Consider the following 27,609-nt stretch of genomic DNA (forward strand, 5'->3'; position numbering starts at 1 on the left):
TTCTATCAGAGTCATGGTTAAGTCATGAGTGCCCATGAGTAAGTATATTCTGACTAAGTATATTCTCTCTAATAGAGTTACAATTCTTGAGAGTTATGAGGGTCTTTCTCTCAAGTGGGGATATAGCCAGTTTCATCTTATTTGATTGCAGTTTGGTTTTCTTTACCTTTTTTTTAACCTTTTCATGCATCTCTTGAGTCTCCTGTTTGATGTCCAAATTTTCTATTTAGCTCTGGTCTTTTCATCAGGAAAAGTTGGAAGTCTCCTATTTCATTTAATATCCATCTTTTCATGGCAGCATTTCAAATTCCCTTGCTTTTTGGAATATTTCATTCCAGGCCTCTCAGTCCTTTAATGTTGATGCAGCCAGGTCCTGTGTAATCCTTATTGTGATTCTTTGGTATCTAAATTGTTTCTTTCTGGCTGCTTGCAGGATTTTCTCTTTTATCTTATAGGTCTGGAATTTGGTCATAATATACCTTGGTGTTTTCCTTTTGGGATCCCTTTCCAAAGGCGATTGATGTATTCTTTTGATAACTTTTGCCCTCTGGTTCCATGATATTAGGGCAAATATTCATCAGTAAATGCTGTAATATTAAGTCCAGGCTTTTTTTTTTCCTCTTCAAAATTTTCAGGGAGCCAAATGATTCTTAAGTTGTCTCTTCTAGATCTATTCTTGAGGTCTGTGGTTTTGCCAATGAGGTATTTTACATTTTCTTCTATTTTTTATTTTTATTTTTCTGTTTTTTGTTTAACAGATTCTTGTTGTCTCTTGATGTTGATAGTTTCCTCAGACTCCTTTTTTTATAGAAGAATCTTCTTCATTTGCTTTTTGCAACTCCTTTTCCAGTTGGTCAATTGAAATTTTCAATTTTCCCAAATGAGGTTTTGAAAGAATTATTTTCTTTTTCCATTTGTCCAGTTGTATTTTCTAAGGATTTGTTTTCCTGTTGCCAGGTGTTAATGTTCTCTTGGGTTTCTTTCCCCAAATTTTCCAATTGATTTTTTAAAACTCATTCCTGATTTCTTCTGGGAAGTCTTTCTGGGCTGGAGCCAAATCTTATTCTGTTCTGAAATTCTATATCTCTCTTAGTTAAGTCTTTAACTTATAGGTAGTTTTTTATGGATCCCCCTTTCCACAAGCTTCTCTTCATTTTCCTACCATCTTATGTTGGAGTAGGGGCTGGTTCACAGAGGTTTGGTGTTGAGATCGCTAGAGGCTTTGCTCCCTGGGTTTAGTAACTCCAAGTAGTCCAACCAGTAGGAGATAGGTGTGTCTGTAGCCTTGATTTGAGACCCTCTCCCTAGGCCTTGAGGAGGTAGGTGGAGTTGCTGGATACTTTTCTCCTTGAATAATGTGGGCTAGGCCCTGGGGTGGAAATGTTAATCTGCCTCTTCAGCTGAGGGACCTCTGCTGCCCATGCCTAAGCCTGCAGGGTGGGGGTGGGGGTGGGGGTTGTTACTGTGTTTTTTCTAGGAATAGGACTCTCCTGAAATAAATGTATGATGTCCATGGTCCTCCAGACTAGCAGAGCCTAGCAGATTGATGTCCAACCACACTTCGCAACTCTTTGTACTGGAACTCACCCTCCAGCCCTGCTGGAGTGCTCCAGACTGCCGCTCTAACAGCCAAAGCTTCCTCCTCTTAATTGATTCTCAGATCATGGCTCCCACAGTCAAAGCCTCTACGACTGATCTTAGCTTAGTCCATCTTGCACCCTGCACCCACTGACTCTCTGCTCTCTGTCCCTGGTCACCCACAATCCCTGAAGACAAACCTTGAGGTAGATGTTCTTCTCCTAGCTTCTTTTTCTGGGTTTTTCTCAATCAAATTTCTGTTAAAATGTTTGTTTCATATTACATATGAGGGAAGACTAGGAGACCTTAGCACAGTTTCTGTCTTCTCTGCCCTTTTGGCCAGAAGTCTAAAATATTTTATAAAGATGAGCTCATTTGAATTTTATAATAATTAGGAAGGTAATTACTAACACCATTACTATTCTCCACTTTAAAAGTAAAGAAACTAAGACTCTGAGACATAAAGTGATTCATCTAAGATTGTGCATCTCATTAAGACAGGATTTGAACCAAGGATTTCCTGACACTAAACCCAGTATTCTTGCAATCAAGTCACCTTTTGTCTTTATTATCTATATGAAGTTAGTCCTGTGCTATTCAGTCATCTATTTGATATTTTCTTGTTAAAAGAATAATCAAAAACAGTAATTCTTCTAACTGGAAGAAAAAGTTTGGGTTCAGGACCAGGGGGAGAAAAATTGGTGTACCATACCAAAAGAAGTGGTAGACAGTGACTGGAGAAGAGCCATAGTCTCTTCAAGAAATTCTAACCCATATCTCTTCAACAGTGGGAGTAGGGGGTGGCAGACATTAGAAAAGAGGAATCAGTTTATAGGAATCTGTTGGTGATGGCTTAGGGCCAAGCTGAGGAATAGAATCATTTAATATAAAATATAAGTAGAGTTGTTTATGAACCATCTCTTCAGGTAAACCCCAACTCCAATTGAAGCACCCCTAAGGATGTCATTACCCTTGTTGCCCCTACTTTAGAATAACACTGATTTACAAATCCTAGTCATTATATTGAAACAGCTAATTTTGTGCAGATGTTATCAAGCATTCTTATACTTCTTAGTGGAAGTGTAAGAAGACTATAAAAATGGATTTAATATAAAGATCACTGAAATGAAAGAAGAGGAGGAATCCAGAGAAATTTCTATAAGAAGTAGGAAGAGAAATGAAATCAGTCTTAGCTGGGATTATCAAGGAATGCATCATAAAGGAATTAGGACATGAAGTAGATGAGGAATTTTATTAGGAAATAAATTATTTTTAAATAGCAGGGTCAGAATCCAGATAAGAAATTAGATTGTAGGATTTTTGAGGTCAGGAACTAGTTTTTAGTAAATAATAGGTCCTAGTGAATTTAACCTCTGCTGAAATACAATTTTTGTTCCATGTCAACAGCAGCAAATTCTATCTTTGCATTTATTCCAAAGTGAATATACTTTCCCTGAGCTAATTGGACAGATCTCCAGTTACCCAAGGACTATTTTTGACACTACTAAATTGTACTACCAATTTTATGCCAATAGAACCCAAAGTAGCAAATGCATGAAAAAGTGATTTTAGAGTGACAAGTATGATCTGTTTGGTATTTATACATATAATAGATATATAGATATATATTTAACTAAGTTTTTGAGATTGTTCCCAGTATTCTGGAAGTAAAAATATTTCATATTATCTCAATACAGGAATGCGATGTATGGGCAGAATGAATTATATAGTACTCCTTTGATATTAACAATAAAACAAAAGGGGGAACTTAAGGGTAATGTTTCCTTGAGGAAACAATTCTAATAGTTATCCTTCAAACAAGAAATTGTCTCCTATATTCCTGTATTTGCTTATTATATCTTATTTTGTAATATTCATTTTGAGTGTATTCTATTTCATCTATTAGACTATAAGTTGAGGGCAGAAACCACTTCTATTTTTTTAATGTCCCCCAACACCAAACACAATGTTTTCCACATAGTCTGAATTTAATTAATGTTTCAAATAGATGATTAGATAGATACTAGGTGGATAGATTAATTAATATATGGATAAGTAGGTGAATGAGTGTATGGATAATGGAAGAACTGAAGTTCCTACAGCATTTGTATCTTACTTATGATATGGTGAATTTATAAGAACATAGATTTAGAATATGATGGTACTTTTGAGATGTTTGCCAAATTTCCACATTTTATAGATGATACAGGCAATTATTAAGACCTTCCTATGTGAAAACCCCTGTTAGATATTGAATTAGAGATAGTCTCCTAAATTTATGTATATGTGCATTCTCCTAAAATTTATGTATATGTGTACATATATACATATATAAATATGTGTATATATATATATATATATATATATAATTTTACTAAATAGTTTTGACTCCCTTCCTCTCCATCAATCACTAATGAATATCAGAAACATAAATACTAACCAGGAACTTAATACCTCAAATCTCAAGTTGTCTTTCAGACACCTTGACTTGGATGTGCAAATGATATCTTAAACTTAATATGTCTAAGAGCTCCTAATCTTACCCTCTAAACTCTCCTACCTACATTCACCCATCTCCTATCTTTCCCTATTCCTATAGAGGGTAACACCATTCTCATAGGAACTAAGGTTTACAACCTTAGAAGTCATGCTGAATTTCTCACTATCTCACCTCTATATACAAGATGATTCCAAGATATGTTGTTTTAACTTTTGCAACAACTCTCAAATACACTCCCTTCTCTCCTCTAACACTACTACCACTTTAGTGCAGTCTTTAATTATCTCATGTCTTGATTATTGAAGTAGCCTTCTCTTAAATCTGTTTGCCTTAAGTCTCTCCTCACTCTAATCTATTTTCCATTCAGAGTGATTTTCGTAAAACACAGATGCAATCATACCATCTCTCCCCATCCCCACTCAATAAACTCCAATGGCTTCCTATTACCTCCAGGAACAAAAATAAAATGCCTCTATTTGGCATTCAAAACTCTCCATAAACTAGTCCCCTCCTAACTTTCCAGTCTTCTTACATTTTACTGCCTGATATGTTCTTTGATCCAACAATGTTGGCTTCCTGGCTATTCCTTAAACACAATGCTCCATTACTTTTCCTTGGGCTTTCTCTGGCTATTTACCATGGTTGGACTGTTTTCCCCCTCCTCCATTCCAACTATCAACTTTCTTGGCTTCCTTTAAATCTCAAGTAAAATTTCATCTTATCTTGGAAGCCTTCCCCAAACTCTTTCAATTCAGTGTAAATCTTCCTATTCATCCTGTATGTAGGGTACTTTGTTTGCTGCATTTTGTCTTCTCCATTAGATTGTAAGTTCCTAGAAGACAAAAACTATCTTTTGCCTCTTTTTGTAACTCCATCCCTTAGTACAGTACCTACATATAGTATCTAGGCACTTAATAAATTTTTTTTGTTTAATTGATTTCTCCATTATTCATCCATGTACATTCAGCTCCCAGATATGTACATAATTATGTGCTGAGATTATTTTGCTTTTCCTTTACTAATTATTTTTAGTTCCAATTTAGGAATGTCACTTTAAAAATTCATTAAGTTTATCTAATCTGCTAGTCTGGTGAAATTTGATTTAATATGTCCTTAGGGATTTACAACTGATCAGGGATAGATGTTCAAACCAAGTGAAGTATATAAATGACCCCACATTAAATCCAATAATTTCTATTACATTACAATATCATGACTACATGTAAAGCTCATTCAACTTCAAACAGGTCTAGAGAATGCCAGAGCTAAGTTTCCCAAAAGAAAATGCATGGCATAAATGGAACACAGTGAGAAGAGAGTTTGACATATACAAAGGAAGGAGAAGTTATAAGATACAGCCCTAGAGATCCCAGACCACCATGAAGTAATCAGACTCATTACTCTCTGAATACTTCCTCTACTTTCTTATCTCTTCTCCTTTGGTCAAATTGCCCCATCTTCCTGGAATCATATTCCATGCTTAAATATTCAAAGTATATGTCATAGCTATTAGAAAACATTCTTTTCTTCACTCCAAGATGATCTCTTTCTATTTAGAATTTTCATAGAACCTTGTACCTCTTTTACCCATTCAGTTTAATCTTATTTATATTAAAGATATTTTGGTAAATACAACACACTCCTCTCCTTATAGATTTTAAGCTCCTTGACATAAGGATCATACTGAATTCATTTACTCAATATAGTCATTTCTACATCCACAGAATCCCTTTTATCCTTCACCTTCTCTCCACTCTCACAGTCACTAGCCTAGTTCCAGCTTTTACTTCAATTAGTGCAATAACCTATTATTAATCTCTCTGCATTATTTCTTTTCATTCCAGTTCATCTTTTACACAGCGGGCAAAGTGACTTTTGTTAAATCACAGCCCTGATTATGTCCATCCCCTGCTCAATAAATTCCACTGCCTCAAGGATCAAATTTAAATGTGTTTGGCATAAAAAGCTCTTCACATAGAACCTGACCCTAACCTACCTTTCTGGTTGTATTGTATTTTACTCTTTTTTCATGTCTATGATCCAACCAAAAGGACTTTCTTACTGTTTTTTTTAAATTAAAAAAAGCTAACATTTATACAGCTCTTTAATATTTGCAAAACACTTTCCAAATATTACCTCATTTTATCCGAGACACTCTATATCCTTTATCCCTGCTTTTACATTGGCTGTATCCCATTTCTGAAATTCACTCCATCTTCATCTTTGCTTCTTGAAATCCATTACAGTTCTAGCACCCTCTTTTCCATAAAGACTTTCCTCCCCCACCTCCTCCCACCTTAGCTTCCAGTGCATTCCTTCAATTTAGATTAATTTGTAAAGTATCTTTTAACATCTTTATCTCTTCCTCTTTACTCCCTTCTCCACCCCCCCCATTCCTCTATCTCTCTGTCTCTCTTTTGTCTCTCTTCTCTCTCCCTCTCTCTCTCTCTCTCTCTCTCTCTCTCTCTCTCTCTCTCTCCCTCTCCTCTCTCTTCTTTTTCTGTCTCTCTCCTACCCCTATCTGTCTGTTTCCATTTGTCTCTATCTCCTCTTTCTCTTTCTCTTTCTCCTTCTCTGTCTCCATCTGTCTCTCTATTTCTCTGTCTTTCTCTGGTTCTCTTTCTGTCTCTCTGTTTCTCTGCATCTCTCTCTCTGTCTGTCTCTGTCTATCTCTACCTCTGTATGTCACTGTCTCTGTCTTTCTCTATCTCTGTCTATGTGTCTCTGTCTCTATGTCTCTTTGTCTCTGTCTCTTTCTCTGTCTATCTCTCTGTCTCTGTCTGTCTTTGTCTCTGACTCTCTCTCTCTCTCACTCTCTGTCTCTTTGTCTCTTCTCCCCTCTATGTCTTTCTGTTTTTCTTTGTATATGTTTGTCTATCTCTTTGTTTGTGTCTTTGTCTCTCTCTGTCTAGCTATCAAGAGATAGCATACTGATGACTATTACTAGTCAGGCATCATGACTACCACTGCCTGGCTAAAAGAGAATGACATTTATTTTTCAGCTCTGGCTCCCTGTTTCTGCTCTTCCTTTCTTCTATTCTGGATTCTAATATGTCTATCCATTATTATCCCTCAGTTTTCAGGCTGCTATGGTTTCTATGCTAATGGTTTGAAAGAAGTGAATGCTCCATTCTAATTTTTTTTTGTTTTTTGTTTTTGGGGGTTTTTTGCAAGGCAAATGGGGTTAAGTGGCTTGCCCAAGGCCACACAGCTAGGTAATTATTAAGTGTCTGAGATCGGATTTGAACCCAGGTACGCCTGACTCCAGGGTCGGTGCTTTATCCACTCACTGCGCCACCTAGCCACCCCTCGATTCTAATTTTTTAAAGAACTATACTTCACATAAATTCTACATGTTTTTAACTTCTTTTATTCCTCATTGTTACAACTACTACACTCTAATTCAACAATAGAACTGAAAAATTATTATTAGATAGTGAATTCTTCATTACTAGCATTTTTTAAAGAAAAAATGTTTTTGTCTTTTCCTTATTCAAGAGTCAATAAGGCATGAAGATAGGTTATTTGCTGTCTTTTCTCAATCTGTATCATGTTTAAGTGTTCATAAAACCATTAAATCCCCAGAAGAATCATTTTTAATTTAAAATATTCATTTAATCATTACTCAGATGGACATATAAAAATTCTCAGACAGTTTCAATTTCATTCTCAATTGACTTAAACTCTAACAATCCAATGATGATGGTGCCAAGTAAAGTTGAACAGGGTAGCTACCTAGAAGGAGGACTGGATAATTCTTTTAAAAAGCACTTTAGCCTTGCAAATGTAGATTAAAAAAATATGAACCACACCCAAAGGACAACTGATAGCTTTCTCCAACTTGGCAGATAACTTCCAAATTTCTTAGATAGATTTTTGGAAATGTAAGGCAATTATCCACTGGTCCTAGTGCATAAAAAGTTGACCTCCATATCAGAAGATCCAGGTTCAAGTGCTATTTTGACACATATTAGCTATGTGACCCTTCTCCTGGACCAAATTAACTCTTTAAAATTAAAGTTTAAGACAAGGAACCAATATGCAGCTAGGCGGTACAGGGGCTAGAAAGCCAGGCCTGAAGTCAAGAAGATTCATATTCATGAGTTCAAAACCAGTGTCAGACTCTTAACATCTGTGTAACTCTAGGCAATTCATTTAACTTGTTTGAATCATTTTCTTCATCTGTAAAATGAGCTAGTAAAGGAAATGACAAACCATTCCAAAATCTTTGCATCATGGAGAATTGGACATAACTGAAAATTACTAAACAACCAACAATTAATATGCACTGCTAAAATTTAATCACTGTGAGTTCCTTGCACCAAAAATTTATAATTCCAGTATCCATAAATAAAAAATTATTAGAGGAAAGAATATGCTTTTAAAAACAAAAAGTAGGGATGGCTAGGTGGCACAGTAGATAAAGCACTGGCCCTGGAGTCAGGAGTACCTGGGTTCAAATCCGGTCTCAGACACTTAATAATACCTAGCTGTGTGGCCTTGGGCAAGCCACTAAACCCCATTTGCCTTGCAAAAACCTAAAAATAAAAAGTGTTTTATTGATAATATTTTCTTTAAACATGACTATCATTTCTGGTTACTGCCCCTACTCTCACCCCTAAATGTTTCCTCTAGTACAGTTAAAAAAAAGTTAAGCAAACCAACTGACCAAGGAGTGATATATTTTCCAATACATACAGCATTCTGTTTCCATAGTTTTTTTTGTCATGCTGGCTCTCAAAAATATATACTAGAGTTACAAGCATGAGTATGTCATATAGCCTAAGTGAGACTCATTTCTTTTTTAGGTTTTTTTTTTTTTTTTTTGCAAGGCAAACAGGGTTAAGTGGCTTGCCCAAGGCCACCCAGCTAGGTAATTATTAAGTGTCTGAGACCGGATTTGAACCCAGGTACTCCTGACTCCAGGGCCAGTGCTTTATCCACTACACCACCAAGCTGCCCCTGAGACTCATTTCTTAATTAGTTTCATCCCCCAAACTGGTATTTCTTTTCCTATTGAAAGGATTAAGTCTTCAATCTATTACTAAAGATTGATTTCAACTACTCAAATAGCTCTAAGAATAAGTAGGACTGTTTTGTGGAGATTAAGTCCTGACCTTTCCTTTCCTGGAATCACTACTCCCCCCGCCCAAAAAAAATCAGTTGTTTCATATTAATAATCTAAAGTGAGTGTGAGGTAAAGAACAATTGATAGAAGTCTTTGTTGTGAGGTAAAGATAAAATCTGAGATAAAAAGACAATTACAGGATATCAAGTCTCTACCAAAAACTAATCATTTAATTAGGATCTTAGGTACCTAGGGATCTAATTATTTAGTGATATAATGTATAAGGATCGTAGCTTTAGAGGTGAAAGGAGATTTATTAAGATTTCTAGTCTAACCAACCTAATTTTGTAGATGAGAAAACTGAGATTCAGAGAGAAGTGATTTATCCAAGCCACACAGATAGAAAGTTGAAAAGTCAAAATTTGAATCTGGTGTCTCTGATGCTGAAGTTATCACTTTTTCCACTGAACAGGAGTGTTCTGAAATCTACTTTAAATACCACAAATCTTGGTCTCTTATTCTTCTCAGATTTTTAAATCCCATGGGCTATAAATTCTTCAGTATGCTCTATTCTGATGTATGGGTCTTTAGTAGAGGCTACCTGGGGTTTTAAAGTCTATTAAAGGGAACAGGAGCTTTAAGGAATCCTTTTCTTTTGGAGTGGGTTTCAAATGTAAGCTTAGTGTGTGACAGTCATTTTAAGATCAGACTAGAAGAATCTGGAGAATCTAATCATCATTTAGATGCAGGGTGATGATGAAATCTTTAGCCACAACAATCTACTAAGGTGAAAGAAGGAGATGAATGTATTCTCTTTTTATGGGTTGATTGAGGGAAACAAAAAAAGCATTGGGGCAGATGAAAGCACAGCATTTAAGAAATATTAAATTCCTACCTTGATTAAAAAACTACTGCCTTAGGGTGGCAATATCCAAGACGTGATTATTGCTCATTGAAAAATTTTTTCCCAATACCCCACCATGTTGACTTGAAATATAGCCGGCACTGGCAATTTTTGATAGTCCCTACAGAGACTGTGTTATTCTTGTATTAAAATTAGTATTCCTAAAATTGTCTTCTTCACATTATTATCCTATTTCTATTTCATTTCTAAAGCGATTAATATTAATCACTCCATTTTGTTGCTGGTAGCAAAATAAATGTATAGATTAAAATTTAAAAATATTACTGCCTTTAAGGAGTTTGATACTGTAGGGAAAAAATCATGTATACTGATAAGTAAATTAATGTGTTTGGGGAGGCACTGATGGAACTGGAAATGTTATGTGTTAAAAATGCATCAGTTCTTTTCCAGTCCCTCTGCCAAAGTCTACTGGCCTCTCTTTTACTTTCAAAAGACTATGATCCCATTCCTAGTAAATGAAATGCTAAACATAAGAGCCTAAGAAGACAGATGTTAGTTAACCTACTCATTATATGTGTGTGTGTGTGTGTATATATATATATATATATATATATATATATATATATATATATGTATACATATATATATAGCAAAATTTAGATATTGCTGTTCGTCTATGCTTAATAAAGGATGACTAAATGGGATTGTTTTGATAAGTGACTGTATATATGAAATGAGGAAAGGGAGGAAATCAAAGAGAATACCAATGAGAAAGTGTGGGGGGAAGAAAGAATTAGGTTCCAAGAAGAAATTAACATTTTAAGAGCATGTTGTCAGAGGAACTGTGTGAGAATACTGTCTCTGCTGCTTGTTACAAATGAAAATGACCTAATCACTTCATCTCTAGGTGTCAATTTTCTCATCTGTAAAGTGTAATGGATTGTATAATCTTTAGAATCTTTTCTGTCTCTAAACTTTTAAATCCTAAATTGATGGAAAGCTTCAATATGGAAAAGTGGTTGAACCAAAAAAATCTTCAGAATCTGATGAACGATTTATAAAAAACATCTCTTCTCTATCTCTTTCCCTTAATCCTAATTCATCATACTGAAAATGACTAATCTGTAAACATATTTATCACAAATATGTATATATAATGCTACCTGACTGTTTGCCACTGAGGGCCAGGGGGTGGAAAGGTAGGGCAGAAGGAAATTTTGTAACAATATTCATATGTATATGGATGAATGTTGAAAAACTTTCAAAACATTTCTTTGTATAAATAAAACATTAATTTAAAAAGTGCTTGAATGGTGGTGACACCAAATAAAATATTGATGAAGATTCCACTGAGACAGCCTGGTATGATGGTCTGTAAATAGTTCATATACTATTTTGCAGTAAAGATAAAAATGTACATCTTCTTCCTGGGTTAGTTTTGGAAGCCCTGAGAGTGATAAGATCATTAAAGGAAGGAGAGAGAGAAATGAAGAGGGTGAGGAACTAATATTTTAGGAGCACAAACTCCAAGAGGTTTTGAAAATAGGCCCAAAAAACCAGACTGAAACAAGAGAGGGTTGCTTAGAGAGGTCAGATGAGAACTAGGAAAGTCTCTCTAAAGACAAGGGAACAGAAACTATAGTGTACAAAAAGACTTGGACAGTAGCAAAGGAATGAACAATAAATTATATGTATTATGCATATATATACATAATACATATAATTTATTCCTGGATCTGATGAGTAGAAGGTCATTATTGACCTCTGAAAGTTTAACTTTGGTAGTGTGAAAGCCAAAATATAAAGGGCTGAGGATAGTGTGTGGGTAGTGAGGGAGTGGCAACATCAAGTGCAAACAACTTCTTCCCAAAACCTTTGGCAGTAAAGAGATTCAGAAAGATAGAAGTAGTAGTTGGATGACTTAAGAGAGCCAAATGAATGCTTTTTTACATTTAGAAATGTTGAAATTCTTTGGGAAGAAGTCAATAAAGGGTAAGATATTTAAAATAAAAGAAAGTGGGATAATTTTCATGTATTGGACCTAACTTCATCATTTAGATGCAGACCTCACTTCTATATGACCACTTCAATAAATCTTTTTTTGCAAGTCAATAGGGATTAAGTGACTTCTCCAGAGTCACACATAACTATGAAGTGTTAAGAGTTTGAGGCTAGATTTTAACACAGGTTCTCCTAACTCCAGGACCAGTGCTTTATCCACTGAGCCACCTAGCTGTTCCTCAACAAGGCTTTTGAATATCTGAAGGCAAAAATTATCCTTCTGGATGAGGAAAATAAGGAAAAATACAAGTATTTATTAAATGCCTACTACATGCCAGATGCTGTCCTAAAGTCTTATTACCTCATTGGATTCTCATAGCCCTGGGATGTAGGTGTTATTATTATTCTCATTTTTCAGTTGGAAAAAAACTGAGCCATGAGCAATTAAGTGACTTGCCTAATGTCATATAGCTCATTCTCTAAGTTAAATTTCAATGAATTTGAAGTGCACTTATATCACCACATCATATTCACAACTGTTGCTTTGCCAAATCTCTGTGATCTTTGACTTGTATATTTCTTTCTATTGCACTGAGGTGGCATGATTTGCTTGAAATCAAGAAGACACATCATCATGAGTTCATATATGGCCTCAGACACATGCTAGCTGAGTGACCCTGGACAAGTCACTTGATCCTATTTGTCTTAGCTTCTTATCTGCAAAACAAGATGGCTGGGGCGGGGTGGGGGGGGCAGGCATAAAGGACCAGTGTTAGCTGCAGAGACTTTAGTAAGAGGCAGATCAAGAACCAAATTTAGCCACAGAGTCTTTGGCTGGGGGAGGTCTGCACACCTGGAAATCTTCTAGCTCAGTGTAGGACTTGAGCTCCATACTTTTGGAGCATTCTTCCAGGAACAAAGGGTAGCTACCCCCTCCATCCCCTCAGGCATAGGTGTGGACTAAGGAGACATTCAGCTGAAAGGGAGATTGGCTTTCAGCCAATTGTTCAAGCTCAGCTCAAACCCTGCTGTCCCTCCTCCCTCCTTCCTTACTCCTTCCAGGAGTGGAGAGGGCTTCAATCACTCTGGAGAAAGCAACCAGCACCCCTACTGGCCAACCCTTGGAATTACTGAGCCAAGTGAATAAAGCCTCTTAGGATCTTCAAAAGCAAACCTCTGAGAGTCAGCCTCTCCCCCAACACAAGATATGAGAAAAACACAGAAAAAAACAATGTAAAGGGACATCCATGTTGAAATATTTTGAAGGATCAGATTCTAACCCAGAGAGATCCAGCACTTCTGAGGAAAAAATGAATTTGTCTCCAGCCCAGAAAGACTTCCTTGAAGAGATCAGGAAGGAGTTTAAAAATCAACTGGAAGTGGTAGGACTCCAGCCAAGATGGGAGAGAAGACAGGCACTGTGATAAGTGCTCCTCTTTCCCCTCAAAAATGACATGAGAGAAACCTCATAACAGAAATTGCATCAACAAAACCCAGAAAGAGAAGTTAGGAGAGAACACCTACCAAGAAGGTCTGTCTCAGGGGACCATGGGTGAACTGGGAGACAAGAGCAGAGGATCAGTGCAGGGACAGCAGCTGGGGGAGGTCAGAGGGCCAGCCTCAGCAGTAGAGATTTTGGGGAGTGGCAAGTGAAAGATCCAACTTTAGCTTCAGAGTTTTTCAAAGGGGGGCAGAGGAACTATGGGAGGGTGAGTTCCAGCACAGAGTCTCAGAACATGCCTGGAGAACAACTAGCTGGTCCAGGAGCCTGAGCTCCATACTTTCAGCAGAGCCTTTTACCCAGAACAAACAATAAACAACCCCCCCCCCCAACAGAATTCACTGGGGGCCCAGCCCAGTGTTCAAGATTAACACAGACCCTGCTGCTGAGGACCTCAAACACTCCAGAGAAAGCAACCAGCAGGGACCCCTACTGGCTGGCTCTTGGAATTACTAAGTAAAGTGAATAAAACCTCTAGGATCTTCAAAAGCAAATCTTTGAGAGCCATCTCCCCCCCCAACATAAGATCCTAGAAAGATGAAAAAAGGCCAGAGTAAAGGGGGAGGCATAGAGAAATGTTTAGAAGAGACAGATCCTAACTCAGAGAGATCTAGCACTGCTGAGGAGAATATGAATTGGTATCCAGCCCAGAAAGACTTTCTTGAAGAAATCAGGAAGGAGTTTAAAAATTAGTTGGAAAAACTGGGAAAAGAAACTGAAGTGAAAATTAAGATATTGCAAGAGAAATTAACATCTTGCAACAAGAAAACAAATCCTTGGACAAAACAATTGGAGAAAGACAAAATAAGAATAACTCTCTCAGATCTTCAATTGGACAAATTCAAAATGAATATGATTCTCTCAAATCCTCAATTGGGCAAATACAAAAAAAAATGATTCTCTCAAGACTACACTTGGGCAAATAGAAAAGTCCTTCAAAAATGGAATTGACCAACTAGAAAAGGGGATGCAAAAGATAAATGAAGAACAATCTTCTTCTCTAAAAAAATGGAAGTGGTGGAAACTAATGACTTCATGAGACAACAGGATTGTGTTAAACAAAACCAAAAGATCAAAAAATAAAAAAAGGCAAAATACCTCATCACCAAAGTCACAGATCAAGACAGGAGAAAGTGAGAATTATCGGCCTTTCTGAAAACACTGAAGAGACACAAAATGTCTGGACTTAATATTACAGGATTCAGTGATGGAAAATTTCTCTGATGTCACAGAACCAGAGGGCAAATAGTTATTGAAACAATACATCAATCCCGCCCCCCCCCCCCCCGAAAGAGATTCTCAAATGGAAGGAATTTGTGGCCAAATACTAGAGCTATCAGATAAAAGAGAAAATCCTGCAAGCAGCCAAAAAGAAACAATTTAAATATCAAGGAGAGACAGAAATGATTACACAGGACCTGGCTGCATCAACATTAAGGGATCAAAGGGCCTGGAATGAGATATTACAAAGAGCAAGGAAGCTTGGAATGCAGCCAAGAATCCACTCTCTGCCAAAGTTGAGCTTTCTCTTATAGGGGAAAAGATGAACATTTAATGAATTAGGGGACTTCCAACATTTTCTGTTGATAAGACCAGAGCTAAATAGAAAATTTGGACATCAACAGGAGGCTCAAGAGAAACATGAAAAGGTTAAGAAAAAAGAGGGGGGTAAAGAAAATAAAAACTGCTATCCAATAAAATGAAACTGGCTATATCCCCATTTCTTAGAAAGATTCTCATAACTCTTGAAAACTGTAACTATTAGAGAGAATATGCTTAGCCAGAAGTGATAGACACTTATGACTTATCCATAAGACTGCTATACAATAAGATGATACTGACTATATCCCTATTTGGGAGAAAGATTCTAATAATTCTTGAGAATTGTAACTCTATCAGAGAGAATATACATATCCAGAAGTGATAGACACTCATAACTTTTCTGTGACTCAGATAGAATGATTTAAAAATAATACCTCCTTAAAAAGGGGTACAGTAATGAGATGGGAGGATGGAGGAGACTGAATGGGGTAAATCACATTATATTAAGAGGTACAAAAGACCTATTATAATAGAAGGGAAGAAGGGAGGAGATGAGAAACACCTAAATCTTCCTATCATCAGACTTGGCTTAAAGTTAACTTACACACACACACACACACACACACACACACACACACACACACACTCAGTTAACTTAAAAAACATCTTACCTTTCAAGCATTAAAAACTAAAAAAGGGGAGGGGGAGAAAAAGAGTAACTAACAGAAAGAAGGGAAAGAAAAAGGGAAAGGGGAAGGAAAGAGGAGGGGGTTGGATATAGGAGGGCAAACACACTGAAGGTGGAAGTATTCAGAAACAAAATAATGGGGAATACAGATAAAGGAAAAAAGAGGAAAATACAAACATAGGGAAGATAGAAAAGAGGGCAATAAAGAGTTAGTAATTATAACTTTGAATGTGAATGGGATGAACTCTCTCTTAAAACATAAGCGAATAGCAGACTGAATTAAAAACCAAAATACTACAATATGCTGCTTACAAGAAACTCATTTGAAGCAGAGAGATACATATAGAGTAGAGGTAAAAGGTTGGAACAAAATATATTTTGCTTCAGCTGAAGAGAAAAAAAGCAGAGGTAGCAATCCTTATCTCAGATAAAACAGCTGCAAAAATAGATAGCATTAAACGAGATAAGGAAGGAAACTATATCCTCCTAAAAGGTACAATAGACAATAAAGTGATTTCAATACTGAATATTATGCAACCAATGGAATAGCATCCAAATTCAAAGAAGAGAAGCAGAAAGAACTACAGGAAGACATAGACAGCAAAACTTTATTAGTGGGAGACTTCTACCTCCCGCTTTCATATTTAGGTAAATCAAATCATAAAATAAACAAGAAAGAAGTACAGGAGGCAAATAGATTGTTTGAAAACCTAGATATGATAGACTTATGGAGGAAACTGAATGGGGATAGAAAGGAATATACATTTTTTTTCTGCAGTACACAGCACTTACACAAAAAAACCCAACCATGTACAAGGGTATAAAAACATAATCAATTATGGAAAGGCAGAAATAATGAATACATCTCCCTCAGATCATAATGCAATAAAAATCATATGCAGTACTTGGCCAGGGAGAAATAGAACCAAAACTAATTGTAAATTGAATAACTTCATTTTAAAGAATGAGTGGATCAAGCAACAAATTGCAGAAAGACTTAAATATTTTATCCTAGTTAATGACAATAATGAAACAATAGACCAAAACCAATGGGATTCACTAAAAGCAGCTGTCAAGTTATACATTATATCTTTAAATGCTACTTGAATTAGAGAAAGAAGAAATCAATGAACTAAATATGCAACTAAAAATTAGAGAAAGAACAAATTAAAAATACTAGTCAAACACCAAATTAGAAATTCTAAAAATTAAAGGAGAAATTTAACACATCAAAAGCAAAAAAAAACTATTGAAATAATAAATAAAACCAAGAGTTGATTTTATGAAAAAACCAATAAAATTGATTAAACTCTGGTAAATTTGATTAAAAAAGAAAAAAGAAAACCAAATTGCTAATATCATAAAGGAGAAAGGTGAGTTCACCACAAATGAGGAGAAAAATAAAGTAATAATTTGGAATTATTTTGCCCAACTATATGCCAATAAATTTGACAATCTAAGTGAATTGGATGGATATTTACAAGAATATAATTGCTCATGTTAAATGAAGAGGAGATTAAATACCAAAACAACCCAATCTCTGAAAAAGAAATTCAACAAGCCATCATTAAGCTCCCTAATAAAAAATTTCCAGGGCCTGATGGAGTCACAAGTGAATTATATGAAACATTTAAGGAAGAATTGGTTCCCACTCTATATAAACTCTTGGGAAAAGTAGGTGAAGATGAAACTACCTAACTCTTTCTATGACACCAATATGGTGCTGATAGCAAAACTAGGAAGAGTTAAAGTAGAGAAAGAAAATTATAGAAGTATCTCCCTGATGAATATAGATGCAAAAAACTTGAATAAAATCTTAACAAAACAATTACAAGTTCTCACTATGATAATACATTAAAATGACATAGGATTCATCCCAGGAACGCAGGGTTGGTTCAATATTAGTAAAATTGTTAGTACAATTAATTATATCATCAACAAATCTATGAGAAATCATATGATTATATCAATAGATGCTGAAAAGCTTTTGACAAAATACAGCACCCATTCCTACTAAAAACACTAGAGAGTGTAGGAATAAATGGACTGTTCAGGGGTGAAACAAGGATGCCCATCATTACCACTAGTATTAAATATTGTATTAGAAATGTTTGCTTCAGGAATAAAAGAAGAAAAAGAAATTGAAGGAATTAGAATTGAGAAGGAAGAGACAAAACTCTTATTCTTTGTAGATGACATGATGGTATACCTAAAGAATCCCAAGAAATCATCCAAAGAACTACTGGAAACAATTAACAACTTTAGCAAAGTTGCAGTATATAAAATAAACCCTCATAAATCCTCAACTTTTTTATATATGACTAGCAAGATAAAACAGGATGAGCTAGGAAGAGAAATCCCATTCAAAGTAAACTCAGACAATATAAAATACCTAGGAGTCTATTTGCTAAGGCAGACTCAGAAACTTTTTGAAAACAATTACAAAACACTTCTCACACAAATTAAATCAGATTTAAATAACTGGGCAAACATCAACTGCTCATGGATAGGTCGAGCTAATATAATAAAAATGACAATTCTACCAAAACTAAACTACCTGTTTAGTGCCCTAACAATCAAAATTCCCCAAAATTACTTTAATGAGTTAGAAAAAGTTGTAAGTAAATTCATTTCGAGAAATAAAACGTCTAGAATTTTCAGGGATTTAATGAAAAATATTACAAAAGAGTGCAGCCTAGCCCTATCACATCTAAAATTATATTAAAAAGCATCTGTAATCAAAACTGTCTAGTATTGACTAAGAAATAGAGTGGTGGAGCAGTGGAATAGACTAGGTGCAATAGCAGGAAATGATTATAGTAATCTGTTGTTTGATAAACCCAAAGAGTCCAGGTATTGGTATAAAAACTCTCTCTTCAATAAAATCTCCTTGGAAAATTGGAAGTTAGTATGGAAGAAACTTAGATTAGACCAATGCCTCACACCCCATACCAAGATAAGATTAAAATTGATATAGGATTTAGAAATAAAAAACAATATCATAAGCAAACTAGAAGATCAAGGTATAGTTTACCTGTCAGTTCTATGGAAATGGGAGCAGTTTATGACTAGGGAAGAGATGGAGAACATCATTAAAAACAAACTAGATGATTTTGATAACATTAAATTAAAAAGCTTTTGTACAGACAAAAGCCCTATAACCAATATCAAAAGAAATGTAGGAAGCTGGAAAAAAATCTTTACAACTAGTATTTCTGACAAAAGATTCATTTCTTAAATATTCAGAGAATTAAGTCAAATTTTAAAAAAACAAGTCATTCCCCAATTGACAAATGGTCAAAGAATATGCAAAGTCAATTTACAGATAAGGCAATCAAAGTGATCCATATTCATATGAAAAATTGCTCTAAATCATTACTTATTAGAGAAATGCAAATTAAAGCATTTCTGAGGTACCACCTCACACCTCTCAGACTGGCCAGTATGACCAGAAAGGACAATGATCATTGTTGAAAGGGCTGTGGGAAATCTGGGACACTAATACATTGTTGGTGGAGCTGTGAACTCATCCAACATTTCTGGAGATCCATTTGGAATTATGCCCAAAGGGCAACAAAAATGTGTATACCCTTTGATCCAGCATTACCCCTACTGGGTCTATACCCTGAAGAGATGATGAAAAAGGACAAAAACATCACTTGTACAAAAACATCCGCAGCAGACCTGTTTGCAGTGGCAATGAATTGGAAAACAAGCAAATGTCCTTTAATTGGGGAATGGCTTAACAAAATGTGGTATATGTATGACATGGAACTCTATTGTTCTATTAGAAACCAGGTGGGAATTCAGGGAAGCATGGAAGGATTTGCATGAACTGATAGTGAGTGAGATGAGCAGAACCAGAAAAGCATTGTCCAACCTAACATCAACACTGGTGTGGTGATCAACCTTGATGGACTTGCTCATTCCATCAGTGCAACATTCAGTGACAATTTGGGGCTGTCTGTGATGGAGAATACCATCTTCATCCAGAGAAAGAACTGTGGAGTTTGAACAAAGACCAATGCCTATTACCTTTAATTTAGGAGGGGGGGGGAACTTATATCTTATTGCCTGATCTTGCTGTCTCTTGTACTCTGTTTCTTCCTTAAGAATATGTTTTTCTCTCTCATCACATTGAATTTGGATCAACTGTTTACAATGGAAACAATGTAAAGATTGGCAAATTGCCTTCTGTAGGGGTGGGGGGAGGGAAGTAAGATTAGGAGAAAAATTCTAAAACTCAAAATAAATAATATGTTTTTTTTTTAAAAAAAAAAGGTAAGTGAATAGCAGAGTGGATTAAAAACAAGCATCCTGGGGGTGGAGCCAAGATGGCAACAGGAGAGGATTGTTTCTTAGGTGCTCTCTCTCCAAACTTATAAACTAAGAACTCTACTCTAACTAAATTTTCAAGAGATAGAATCCACAGAGAGATCCAGTGAGGCAGTTCTCCAACCCAAAGTAACCTGGAAAAGAGTGGAAAGGCTCCACTCCACAGGGTTGGATGGGAGGCCCACCAGGCCAGAATGAAGGAACTTCACCCTCCCAGAGGCAACCCCAGGGCCCTGGGAGCTGGAGCTCATGGAAGCAGGGGCAATTTCCTCACCTACATTTGGGGAGCACAGGGCACAACTTGGGGGGGATCAATGGGAGTACCTCTACCAGAGCATGTGAAGCCCAGTCCTCAGGGCACTCGGGGAGCAGCATGGCCACAGAAGCACAGATCCAGGAACCAGAAGCAGGAGCCCCCTGGGTGTGAGTGCTGAGCCTAGGGAGGGGAATGGAGAGAGACTGCGGAACTCTGTCCTCTGTCCTCTGTCCCTGGAACAGGACTCTGGGGCTCTGACCACATTCAGATCCTGATTGCATTCTAGGCCCCCCATAGAACAGCGCATCCCCCACCTAAGCCATGTGGCAGATGGGTGCATTTACAGTCAATCACAGACCAGGAGGGAAGACAGAGCCTCACACACACAGAGATCCTTGTGGAGGGGTGTCCCAATAATACTTAAAAGCTGAAGAAGCACCCGAAAACCAGACACAAACTGGAGAAATGAGTAAGCAGAGAAAAAAGAGGAACACCATTGAGAAATATTTTGCCTATGATCCCAAGAAGGACCAAAACACTCAATCTTTAGATGAGTAAGTACAAGCTCTTGCATCTAAAACCTCCAAATAAAACAGAAATTGGGCTCAGGCTACGACAAGAGCTCAATAAAGACTTTGAAAATCAAGTGAGGGAGATAAAAGAAAAATTGGGAAAAGAAATGAGAGAGATGGGGCGGCTAGGTGGCATAGTAGATAAAGCACCAGCCTTGGAGTCAGAAGTACCTGGGTTCAAATCCAATCTCAGACACTTAATAATTACCTAGCTGTGTGGCCTTGGGCAAGCCACTTAACCCCATTTGCCTTGCAAAAAACCTAAAAAAAAAAGAAATGAGAGAGATGCAGGAAAAACATGAAAAAGAAGGACAAAACAGTTCAAAAATTTATTGAGGAGAAGAATGCTTTAAAAAAGCAGAATTGGCCAGATGGAAAAGGAGATAGGAAAGCTCTCTGAGGAAAACAAATCCTTCAGATATAGAATAGAACTGCGGGAGGCTGCTGACTCTATAAGAAATCAAGATGTAATACTTCAAAACCAAAAGAATGAAAAATTAGAAGAAAATGTGAAACATCTCATTGAAAAAACAACTGATATGAAAAACGATTTAGGAAGGATAATCTAAAAATTATTGGAATACCTGAAAGTCATGCTCAGGAAAAGAGCCTTGACATTAGTTTCAAAGAATTACTACAGGAAAATTACCCTGATATCCAAGAAGTAGAGGGCAACATAGAAACGGAGAGAATCCACTGATCTCCACAAGAAAGAGATTAAAAAAAAAAACAAAAAACAACCCCCAGGAATATTATAGCCAAGTTCCAGAACTCCCAAGTCAAAGAGAAAATATTACAAGCATCCAGAAGGACACAATTCAAATATCGTGGAGCTGCAGTCAGGATAACACAGGACTTAGCAGTAACTACATTAAAAGCTCATAGGGCTTGGAATATAATATTCTGGAAGGCAATACAGTTCATGCAACTGAGAATCAACTACCCAGAAAAACTGAATGTCCTCTTCCAGGGAAAAAGATGGACTTTCAATGAACCAGGGGGAATTTAAATGTTCCTGTTGGAATGACCAGAGCTGAACAGAAGGTTTGATCTTCAATTACAGGATTCAGGTGAAGCATAGAGAGTAGAGGAGAAGGGGAAAATATGAGGGACCTAATGATGATGAACTACATGTGTTCCTGCATAAAAAAAATGATACTCAAAATACTCATAGGAAACTTCTCATTTAATAGAGCAGGTAGAAGGAGCTTTTACAGATGAAGCACAGAAAAGAGCTGAATTTGAAGATATAATGTGGTGTAAAATTGGAGTCAATAGCTAAAAGGGAAATGTAATGGGAGAAAGAAAAAGGAGAGGTGGAATATGCTAAAATATTTCATATAATAAGATTTTTTATTACAATGAGTTATTGTAATGATATGGAAGGTGGGGAGGCAAGGGGGGAATGAATGAATCTTCACTCCCATCAGAAGTTGCTAGGAGAGGAAACAGCATATATTCTCAATGGGGTATAGACATCTGGAGTAAGAAGGAGAGAGGGGGGGACAGGGGGAAGTGGAGGTTGTGAGTGATGGAGGAGAGGGTGGACCATGGGGGGAGAGTGGTCAGATATAACACATTTTCTTTTTTTACTTCTTGCAAGGGGCTGGGATTGGATAGCCTGTCTGGAGTCATAGGGCTGGGTGGATGTTGGGTCTAAGGGGTGGTATATGGACTCAGGACCTCTTGGCCCCTGGGCCAGGAATCTGTCTGCTGCACCACTCAGCTACCCTACAGCAGAGACAGAGTGAAAGGAGAGAGAAAATATAATATATGTTAGTGGAGAAGTGCAAATGGAGGGAGTTGCAATCAGCAATGGCAACAGTGGGAAAATATGGAAGTAACTTTTGTGATGGACTTATCATAAAGGATGTGATCCACCTGTGACAGAGCTGGAGGTGTTGAAACACAGACTGAAGCACATTTATTATTATTATTATTATTACTATTATTTATTATTTGGGGGGGTTGCAGGGAAAATGGGGCTGGGTGGCTTGCCTGGGGCCGCACAGCTGTGTGACTGTTGAGTGTCTGAGGCCGAATTTGGACCCAGGTGCTCCTGAGTCCAGGGCCAGTGCTCTGTCCACCACACAGCCACCCCTGCTATTATTATTATCATTATTATTATATTTTATTTTGGGTCTTTTTTGTTTTTTGATGGGCAATGGGGTTGGCGTGGCTTGCCTGGGATTACACAACTGGGTGATTGTTGGGTGTCTGGGGCCAAATTTGGGCTTGGGTGCTCCTGACTCCAGGGCCAGTGCTCCGTCCACTGCACCACCTGGCCATACCTACTTTTATTATTATCATTTTTATTATTTTTTTCATTTTAATTTTTTTTCTCTCTCCTTTATCACTCATACAGGTCTATATTTTTTCAGGGGGAGGGGGTATTATGTTTAATCTTAAGAATATTTTAGTAATGTATATAAAATATTATTTGTTCAAAATAAGAATAAATAAATTTAAAAAAGAATAGTCCCCTAACACTGAAAAAAATGCTACCAAGTCTTGTATTTGTTTTCAACTTATCTATTTTTTTATGAATTTATAGATGCCCTCAGTTAGTCTTTTATGAATTGGTATACTGGTAAAGAGGTGAAGCTCCCTTTGGCCACCTCAGTAGATCCTATTTTCCCTTTATTATCCAGAATTGACTTAAATAAATTTCTGGGAATAAAAAAGAAAACAAGAATCCTACAATATGTTATTTACAAGAAACTCATTTGAAGCACAGAGATATATATAGAGTAAAAGTAAAAGATTGGGGAAAAATATTTTGCTTCAGCTGAAGTGAAAGTTGTTATCTTATTATGCAATTTTGCAATCTTTTATACTTTATTTTTCTTCCTTAAGGATATTATTTCTCTCATCACATTCAATTTAGATCAATGCATACTATGGAAACAATGTTGAGACCAATAGACTGCCTTCTGTGGGTGGTGGGGGGAGGGAAGCAAGATTGGGGGGACATTATAAAACTCAAAATAAATAAAATCTTTAAAATTTAAAAAACATAAAGGATTTTTTTCTTCCAATTTTATGTAGAAACATCAAACCTTATTCTTTTCCAGTGGCTGAAAGATGGATTGAGGTCACTAGTTCAAATGTACTATATACTAAATTCTTCACTTTGTTGAATCATAAATCTCTTGTTTTCATCATCAATGAGTGCAATGGAAGAGTTTTAAAAGTACAAAATGTGCTTTGACTAATCTATTGTATTCTGGAAGTTGATGAATTTTCCTGTTCTTTAAAATCGTTGAATTGCAGAGTTGGAAGAGACCTTCCATCCCCTGATACACCAGGTGCAGAAATCCCTGTGACAATAACCCTGTCAGAAGCTCAGCCGCCTTTGCTTGAGTATAATCATTAAAAGAAATTTTCTTGTAGAATAAGAAAAAATACAGAAAGAAGGAAAAATTCTTTCCTCTTAGGATTTTCAGCTTGATACAAAGTATCTGGAGAGCATCATGGCACAGTGGAAAGACTGCTGAATATAGAATCAAAGATCTCAAGTTTGAATCTCAGTTCTTGTGTTTGCAATATGCCTCTTGGCCTCCTGGATCTTTTTTTTTCTTATTGTAAAATGGTTGGACTATATGACTTGTGAGGTCTCTTCCAACTTCTATGACTTTATGATCTACAAGATAACATAGTTGGATGAGATATCCTATAAGGCCCTTCTCTGTCTAAATCTATGTTCCTACAAAGATAAATAGCTAACAGGATTTTGAAATCTATTATTAGAAAGGAAGTAATTAGTAAATCCATAGCTATCATTATGTTTAAGTCACTTGCCTCAGTTGAACTACACCCTCAAGTTCCTGAAAGGATTGTTAGTTGGATACAATTGCTGTCACTCTGTCTATGAATTAGATTTCTTATGACTAGAAAAAGGCAAACAATGTCTGAAACAATGAACTGATGAAAGGGAGTTTAATTCCTAGAACATTTAAGGAATTTATTATTAAAGGAATGGCTTATGAACATCTAAAAAAGAGAGTTGTTAATATGGCTTTGTTAAGGAAAAATTGTGCCAGTCTAAATCCTGGCATGTCGAAAAAATGTCATAGAACCCATTTGATTTCACCAAACCAATCATTAAAATTTCAAGGGCTTTCCTTAGGAGTAAATCACACCTAGGTGTATTTGAAACAGATTGAATGAAGCTAAACAACAATCACTAATAACTCAGTATAAGTTTGGAAAGAGATTTCCTGTGAAGTACCACAGGAATCTGTTTGTGTTGTTTTGAAATTAAACATTTTAAGCATTTGTAACATGCCTAGAATTATAGATGACATAAAGCTTGGAAGGGACAACTCATATAATGAACATTATGAATTTAGAATAAAAATATATCCAGAAATTTGAATAATGAACTGAATCAAATGAGTGGATTAATTGGAAAGAAATATAAAATGTTATACTTAGATTTAAAAAAGCTACTTCACATAGATGAGATGTGAAAGTGTGATAAGGTAATAATTCATGTTTAAAAAAACAACTTGAGATTTTAATGGGTCATAAACTCATTATGATTTAACAACCTATAGACCTAATGTTATTTTAAATTGCATTAGAAAAGTTACTGTGGACAGAAGAATTGATCATCCTGCTGATCTCTTTTTTTGCACAGACCATTTATTGCTTTTTCTTCAGTTCTGAATAACACTTTATTTCAATAATGACATTTCACAAAAATATTTTTAAAATGACTATGACAAACTGGAAAGCAAACAATGGAGAAAGCAAGTTAGAGATCAGTTAAGAGTTCAGTTTGACCTGAAGGGGAGTTTATTGTTTTCTTGTTCTGCTCCATCCCAGAGGTTAGAAGTATATCATAAAAGTAGTGGTAGATTGTAGTGATAAGGTAGTAATGGTGGGTGACAGTGGTGGTGTTATGACATTGGAACATGTTGTCTAGTTCAGCATTCTGATTAAGTGCAACACACTTTAGAAATTCATTGTGGACACTGCCCATGTTATCTGACTTTCCTAATAGTGGAATCAATTCATTAAAGGTATCCAGAGAAATAGAAACATAATAGTTCTCAAAGAGTGGAATTGCCAGAGACCTTCTGGAAGTGCCAAACTCATTGCCTACAATGCTCACAAGTGGGTCTGAGATTAAATATATTTGGAAAATACTTTTAAGAATAAGTGGTTTTCAAAATCAATATTCAATCTTCAAAGAATTCTTATTTATGGCTTAGTGGCTCCTGCTTCTGGGTTTGACAGTCCTGATCTAGGTCTGAAAGTGAAGTTAGGAACTCCATTGCATCTCTAAAAGTTCTAGCTCTGCAGAGAAAATCTAACACTCTTCAAAAAATCATCTGTTAATGATGAAATGTTGCATGAGAGAAAAACAGGATCATGGATTGTGTACTGGAAGAGAATTCAGATATCATTTAGCTTAGCTCAACTATCAATTCCTTTAAGAGAAGTACCAAGACACAGAAATGCCATGTGACATCAAAAAACACACAGTTCTTAGCAACAGAGCTTAAATTTAAACTGACATCGTCTGAGTATTCAAATCACAAATGAAGCTAAACAAGATAAAACAAATACCATATGTTACAGTTATTGTTGTTGTTATAAAGAACACCAAAAAAGTACTGAGACTCCTAGTCAGAAATATGACTACCAAGCACATTCCTGAGTAATTCTCATGGAGGAAAGGCGTGGGGGGAGATATCTTAAGGAGACAGGCTTATCAATCAAATGCAAAGACATATGCTTCACAGGGGCAAAGATGTGAAGCAACTGAGACAAAAGACATATTTTCCATCCATGAATCACTCTGTGCATTTTTTTCCATAATCCAATAAGAAGAATTTCCATCTTGCTTAAATGGAACTTTCATCAGCCAACAACAAGTCAGCAAACACAGTCAGAGTCCTTTCATACACGTCAATCTAGTCCCACTTCTGTAGAGAAAAGCACTGCAGAGCCACCAATGATTTCGAAAGAAGCCCCATGGAGAGGATATCAAGGAGCCAAACTTGTACTGATGCCTTTGAAATCTTTTGTTAGCACTGAACAGACAAGTAGGGGCATATCCATATGACTATTCCATTGGCTCTGAGGATCATGTAGACATTCAGCTGGAGATCAAGAACAGGAGTATATTTTTGTTGCTCCTAAATTGATTTTGACCACTACCTGAATGAAAGTAAGGCAAGAAGTTACAAAGAAATTGCCTGAAGTTCCAAATTTCATGGACATACATCATCCAAAGTAGCAATAATTCTGTGGATGATGTTTTAAGAAGGAAGGTGGGGCACATTTTTGCTTCCTGCTGCAAAAATATTACCTCCTATTGAAAGGCAAGGATGCCCTTTAACATGAGTCTGAGCTACATTGCATATTAGAGAAATCAGAGAAAAGAGTAAATAATTTCATTGTAAGTGAGTTGTTCCTTTTGAATATGATTTTTACAGCAAGGTTTAAATATAATTTCCAATTCAACTCCAATGACAAACCATTTTATTTGTCTTCCAGTAATGAAAATAGTTAGAATCATATAGTAGAAGATGAAGATACTATAATACAAATTATTTTTCCATTTATTACACACAGCAGAACAGAGGTAATGTTAAGAAGTTGGTCTTGGAGTTAGGTAGACCTCAGTTCAAAAACCCTCTAAAAGCAAATCATGTAATTGAACTTTTCATATGAATATTAGAATAATCCT

General features: G+C 36.2%; 1 pseudogene; it reads left to right on the plus strand.

Moving 5' to 3' along the window:
- The first annotated feature begins 10,058 nt into the window (after positions 1-10,058).
- LOC141490359 (U4 spliceosomal RNA) lies at positions 10,059-10,180 on the plus strand (annotated as a pseudogene).
- Positions 10,181-27,609: the final 17,429 nt, after the last annotated feature.

The sequence above is a fragment of the Macrotis lagotis genome, chromosome 5, assembly GCF_037893015.1.
Source record: "Macrotis lagotis isolate mMagLag1 chromosome 5, bilby.v1.9.chrom.fasta, whole genome shotgun sequence".
NCBI classification, from domain to species: Eukaryota; Metazoa; Chordata; class Mammalia; order Peramelemorphia; family Peramelidae; genus Macrotis; species Macrotis lagotis.